The 6,327-nt window shown below is 40.9% G+C and overlaps 2 non-coding genes across 2 annotated transcripts; both read left to right on the top strand.

Annotated features, from left to right (window-relative positions):
* The first annotated feature begins 882 nt into the window (after positions 1 to 882).
* On the top strand, positions 883 to 956 carry trnan-guu (transfer RNA asparagine (anticodon GUU)). Its single transcript has one exon. It is a non-coding gene; the product is annotated as a tRNA-Asn (tRNA).
* A 353-nt stretch (positions 957 to 1,309) lies between these two features.
* Positions 1,310 to 1,383, top strand: trnan-guu (transfer RNA asparagine (anticodon GUU)). Its single transcript has one exon. It is a non-coding gene; the product is annotated as a tRNA-Asn (tRNA).
* The last annotated feature ends 4,944 nt before the right edge of the window (positions 1,384 to 6,327 follow it).

Genomic DNA, 6,327 nt, shown 5'->3' with positions numbered 1-6,327 from the left:
GCTATATGCTCTTCAGTGCTCCAACTACTGCTTGCCGCCGCCATCGTTATGAATTCTTCTTCTTCCGTTTTAAACTAAGGCATCTACACCGATTGGCGACTCTGGTGCATATTTACTGCCACCACTGGACTGGAGTGAGAGTTCATCTAGTAGGTCGGTTGGAACGGGGACTTCAACCAAAAAAAAAGATTTGCGATGCATAAAACGTGAATTAATCATGTTGACGAATTTATGACGTCGAATAAGTCGACTATTTGACCGAGTTCTAGTGCCAAAGCATGCTTAGCTGTTTGATGAGAGATATTACAATTCTATTTTAACTGGTAATCTTGCTGTATAGCACCTCCTACTTTTCGGTTCAAGTTTGACATAGTCAGCAGTAAGCAGTTCACTCAAGTCTCATCACGCAAAAATACAGAACGCTTGCATCTACCGCCATGAGGGGGCGGTCCAGCTGAAAGCCACGCCCACTGCCAAAAAAAGCCATGCAGAGTCTCTGTGGCGCAATCGGTTAGCGCGTTCGGCTGTTAACCGAAAGGTTAGTGATTCAAGCCCACCCAGACTATCTTTTGTCAAAATTGCACAAGCAAAGTGAAAAAACAACCTTTTTGTCATATTGCTATGAAAGTCATACACAAACAAGGAAAAATTCAAAAAGGCTGAGAGACCAAATGAGGGCACTGGAGAAAAAATTTGACATTAAATCTCTTTCTTTAACAAGTCAGACCAGGAAGTTATTGACTACTTGTTGTGTGCTACTTTACTTGTTACCTACACAGCAGATATCAACCTACAACAAACATAAATAAATCGAACACACACTCTAACGAAGGGGTGATAGGTGGTAATGATCGAGGCCAATCCCACAGTCAACTACAGCAAGTCTCTGTGGCGCAATCGGCCAGCGCGTTCGGCTGTTAACCGAAAGGTTGGTGGTTTGAACCCACCCAGGGACGAGTGTGTGTACCAACAAATCTACCGGTCAGCAACCAGTTGTAGGTTTGGTAGCAAATCGATAGCTGTACTGGGAAACTTGTCCCACTGAACCCACAAGTCATCCTTTAAGTCATTTGGTTGACAAGAGTTAAGGTGCCAAAGCATGCTGAGCTGTTTGATGAGAGATATTACAATTGTATTGTAACTGGTAATCTTGCTGTATAGCACCTCCTACTTTTCGGTTCAAGTTTGACATAGATCAGCAGCATTTCACCCAAGTCTCATCATGCAAAAATTCAGAACGCTTGCATCTACCGCCATGAGGGGGCAGTCAAGCTCGAAGCCAGGCCCACTGCCAAAAAAAGCAGGCAGAGTCTCTGTGGCGCAATCGGTTAGCGCGTTCGGCTGTTAACCGAAAGGTTGGTGGTTCAAGCCCACCCAGGGACGATCTGACTTATGCGTATTATGGGAGTTAACGCAAACATTCTGCCACCAAAACGCTCTCCTTATGCATTATACACGCTCCTTGGCAAAATATTTCTCCAAGGGTGACCTGTTAAGTGCAGTGTAATGCATGACTCAACCTGGAGGCTCCTCTATCTTTTGTCAAAATTGCACAAGCAAAGTGAAAAAACAACCTTTTTGTCATATTGGTATGAAAGTCACACACAAACAAAGAAAAATTCAAAAAGGCTGAGAGACCAAATGAGGGCACTTGAGAAAAAATTTTACATTAAATCCCTTTCTTTAACAAGTCAGACCAGGAAGTTATTGACTACTTGTAGTGTGCTACTTTACTTGTTACCTACACAGCAGATATCAACCTTATGACAAACATAAATAAATCGAACACAATTTTTTTTTTATTGGCGGTTGGCAAATAACTTAAAGCAGTATTACCGACAACAACTGGTAAGGAGTGTGGATCTCATGACAATTATATATACCTATTTATATATACCAATATATATATATATATATATATATATATATATATATATATATATATATATATATATATATATATATATATACACCAATACAATCATATATACACCCATATCCACATATACACCCTTATATCTACATATTCCTACACTTTTACATAGTCCCTACTCATATACACTTATTTATATACTTTATAAATACTAAATTCTATTATATAACCTACACCGTTTTAAATAATAAAAAATGACCTGATATCCTCTGTTTCCTGATTCTTTTTGCAATAAATCTACCATATCCAATTTCATTTTCATCCTACTAAGATTTCTAATTAAATTATTTCTCTGAGCCTGATAATTCCTAAAACATAATATAACATGTTCAATTGTCTCATCTTCCCCACACTCACATTTCCCTGACTGATATTTTCCTATCATATATAGGTTTTTATTCAATCCATTATGTCCTTTTCGAAGTCTTGTTATAATTGTCTCTTCTCTCCTACGTCTTTCTGTTCTTCTCATTTCCCTATTTTCGGTTGTATTTTATACAACCAACGTCCTTTTCTTTCTTCCTCCCATAACTTTTGCCATCTCTCTTCCATTTTTTGTTTTATAATACCCTTTACCTCTTTTACACTCAGTCTTACATTAATATCAATCATTACTTGTTTTACACTCTGTTTAGCCATTCTATCTGCCATTTCATTTCCCTCAACTCCATAATGCGCTGGTACCCATATAAAATTTACTGTAAGCCCCATCATATTAATCCTATAAAGAGTTTGTTCTATTTCAATTAATATATCTGGTCTACTATCCGCCCCCCATCTCCATGATGTCTGTTCTGATCTGGTCGATTTCTGCCCGCATTGCTTTTGTAGTATTGGCGACTTCTGACCGCATTCCTTGCAGTTCCGATTTAAGTGTGTTGAAGTCATCCGCCAGCACACTTTTGAGTTCATTCCTTATGATTTTAGAAAAGATAAGACCTCCTCTTTGATAGCTTCAGCGGTCATGTCTGAGTTTTTTGGCCGAGTGGGTGTGGGCTGGTTCGGTACACCTGGCGTTTGTCTCATGGTAGGTCGTGACCTATTAGCATTAGCTTTGCCGCCGTATTTGTTTTTTTGGAGCTTTTCTGCCATTCAAATCGGCGCTCTGCGTGCTGTTAGACCGTTTGCCTCCCTGTGTTGTCTTTTGCAAACGTTTAGGCTGAGTTTCACATATATTTAGCTGTTTTCATAAAAAAATATTGTTGATTCTGCAGGAGCTCTGAAAAATGCTGCCTACTCCATGTCTGCTCACGAGCGCCCCTGTTTAATTTATTTTTAAACTAGAAATGCACTCAGAGAGTGCAGACCTCTGCCAAGTAAGCTTTGTTTTATAAGCGCATTTTTTTTTATCCAGCCATATATTGTAGTGAATGGTCTGAAGCGATGCGTCTGCATAAAGTTGTGCATAGATTCAGCTGGCTCGTGTTCCGATTGAAAAGGTTTACAAAGTTAAGATGCTATCTTTCAGATGCGACTTCTCAGAAACGGCAAAGACGGCTTCCATTTGTGTTTAGAGCTGTAACAAAATCCGGGTTATCCGGTTTTCAACCCGGATAAATACGTCACCCGGGCAGACCGGATGGTGGCATGCATTTGTTCTGGGGAACGCTGTGACGCTTTGCTTTGCGGTAAGACGTGTTGCATCACTTCCTGTTACCTTGCTTGTGCACTGTGGAATTTCTTGCTCCGCTTGGAGTACTGATAATCACTTTATTTCGATCTATAACTTACACAATTTTGCATAGTTAAACTCTATAGCTTACCGTTCTGTTCTAACACACTCCTACAGATCTTTAATCTTTATTCTCACTTTTTAACGGTGGTCTGGTTCTCTAGCGTAGCATGGCTACCGGTTCTCTTCCTCCATTTCCTGCTTTCACCTGCTCCGTGTGTCAAATGTTTAGTTACTCCTCTGCCTCCTCTAGCGATAATGGTACATGTAACAAATGTAGTCTTTTTGTAGTTTTGGAGGCGAGGTTATCTGAATTGGAAGCTCGGCTCTGCACTGTTGAAAATCAACCGATAGCGAGCCAGGTCCCTTTAGCCAGTGTGGAGCCACCTAGCGTAGCTAGCTCAATTAGCCTCCCCCTAGCAGAACCTGAGCAGCCAGGATTACAACGTGGCTGGGTGACTGTCAGGAAGAGGCATAGCTCTAAAGTAAAGCCCGTTGTTCACCATCGACCTGTCCACGCTTCTAACAGATTTTCCCCACTCAGCGACACACCCGCTGAGGAAAAAACCCTGGTAATTGGCAGCTCTATAGTCAGAAACGTGGCATTAGAGGCACCAGCGGCCATAGTCAAATGCATTCCAGGGGCCAGAGCGGGCGACATAGAATCCTATTTAAAACTGCTGGCTAAGGATAAACGTAAATATGGTAAAATAGTTATTCACGTCGGCGTTAATGACACCCGGTTACGCCAATCGGAGGTCACTAAAATTAATGTTGCATCGGTGTGTGACTTTGCCAAAACAATGTCGGACTCCGTAGTTTTCTCTGGACCCCTGCCAAATCTGACCAGTGATGACATGTTTAGCCGCATGTCCTCCTACAATCGCTGGTTGTCTAGATGGTGTCCAGCAAACAATGTGGGCTACATAGATAATTGGCAATCTTTCTGGAGAAAACCTGGTCTGATGAGGAGAGACGGCATCCATCCCACTTTGGAAGGAGCAGCTCTCATTTCTAGAAATATGGATGAATTTATTTGCCACCCTAAAACATGACAACCCAGGGCTCAGACCAGGATGCAGAGTTGTAGTCTTACACACTTCTCTGCAGCTTCCCACCTGCTGCTACCCACCCAATCGATTAACACAAAAGGAGCAAATCCTCTTGTGCAAAAAGAAATTATTAAAACAAAAACTTTAACTGAACAAAAACATCAAACTATTAAATGTGGTTTGCTGAATATCAGATCTCTCCTTTCGAAGTCTCTGTTAGTGAATGAGTTGATGTGTGGTCATCATATTGATATATTTTGTCTTACAGAAACCTGGCTGCAGCAGGAGGATCATGTTAGCATTAATGAAGCAACTCCCTCTGACTGTTTAAATGTTCACGTTCCTGGAACCACAGGCAGAGGAGGAGGAGTGGCAGCTATCATCAGATCAGGGTTACTAATCAGTCCCAGACCCAAGATTAGTTTGAGCTCTTTTGAATATCTGATTCTCAGTTTTTCCCACGCAAAGTGGAAATCCCAGAAACCTCTTGTGTTTGTTGTTGTGTATCGTCCACCTGGCCCTTATTCTGAGTTTCTGTCTGAATTCTCAGAGTTTTTATCCCAGTTAGTGCTGAGTACAGATAAAGTCATTGTAGTGGGTGACTTTAATATTCATGTAGATGTTGAAAATGACTGCCTGAATATGAACTTTAATTCTATATTGGACTCTATTGGATTTTCTCAGAGTGTTCACAGACCGACTCACCGCCTTAATCACACCCTTGATCTTGTGCTGACTTATGGCATTGAGAGTGAACAGTTAACAGTGTTCCCTCATAACCCTGTCTTATCTGACCATTTTCTCATAACCTTTGAGTTTACATTACTTGACTATACAGTTTCTGAGAAGAAATTTACGTATAGAGGGTGTCTATCAGAGGATGCTGTAACCAGATTTAAAGAATTAATTCCATCATCCTTTTCTTCACTGCCATGTGCAGATATGACAGAGGACGACTACCTAAACTTTACTCCAGCAGCACTTGACTCTCTTGTTGACAGCACTATAGTTTCAATGCGTACAGCACTGGACAATGTTGCCCCTCTGAAAAGGAAGGTAATCAGTCAGAAGAGGTTGGCTCCTTGGTATAATTCACAGCTGCGTGCTTTAAAGCAGACTGCAAGAAAGCTGGAGAGACAGTGGCGTTCCTCTAATTTAGAAGAGTCTCAGTTAGTCTGGAAAGATAGTTTAATAACGTATAAGAAAGCCCTTCGTAAAGCTAGAACTGCTTATTATTCATCATTGATAGAAGAGAATAAGAACAATCCCAGGTTTCTTTTCAGCACTGTAGCTAGTCTGACTAAGAGTCCGAGCTCTGCTGAGCCAGTTATTCCTTTAACTCTCAGCAGTGATGATTTCATGAGCTTCTTTATCAATAAAATTGTTTCTATCAGAGAGAAGATTGATGGAGTCCTTCCCACTATTATCAGTGATGTATCATCAAGTACAGCAGCTTTAGAAGTATCTTTAGAACCTGATTTGTATTTAGACGGCTTCTGCCCAGTTGATCTCTCTGAACTAACAACAGCAATAGTCTCTTCTAAACCATCAACTTGTGTTTTAGACCCAATCCCAACCAGACTGTTCAAGGAGGTATCTATAAAACCAGATGAACCCAATAGGTTGGTCAGACTACAAGCATGTCTTAAAGACATAAAGACCTGGATGAC

The sequence above is a fragment of the Odontesthes bonariensis genome, chromosome 8, assembly GCF_027942865.1.
Source record: "Odontesthes bonariensis isolate fOdoBon6 chromosome 8, fOdoBon6.hap1, whole genome shotgun sequence".
NCBI lineage: Eukaryota > Metazoa > Chordata > Actinopteri > Atheriniformes > Atherinopsidae > Odontesthes > Odontesthes bonariensis.
This window is presented reverse-complemented; position numbering and strand designations above follow the sequence as displayed.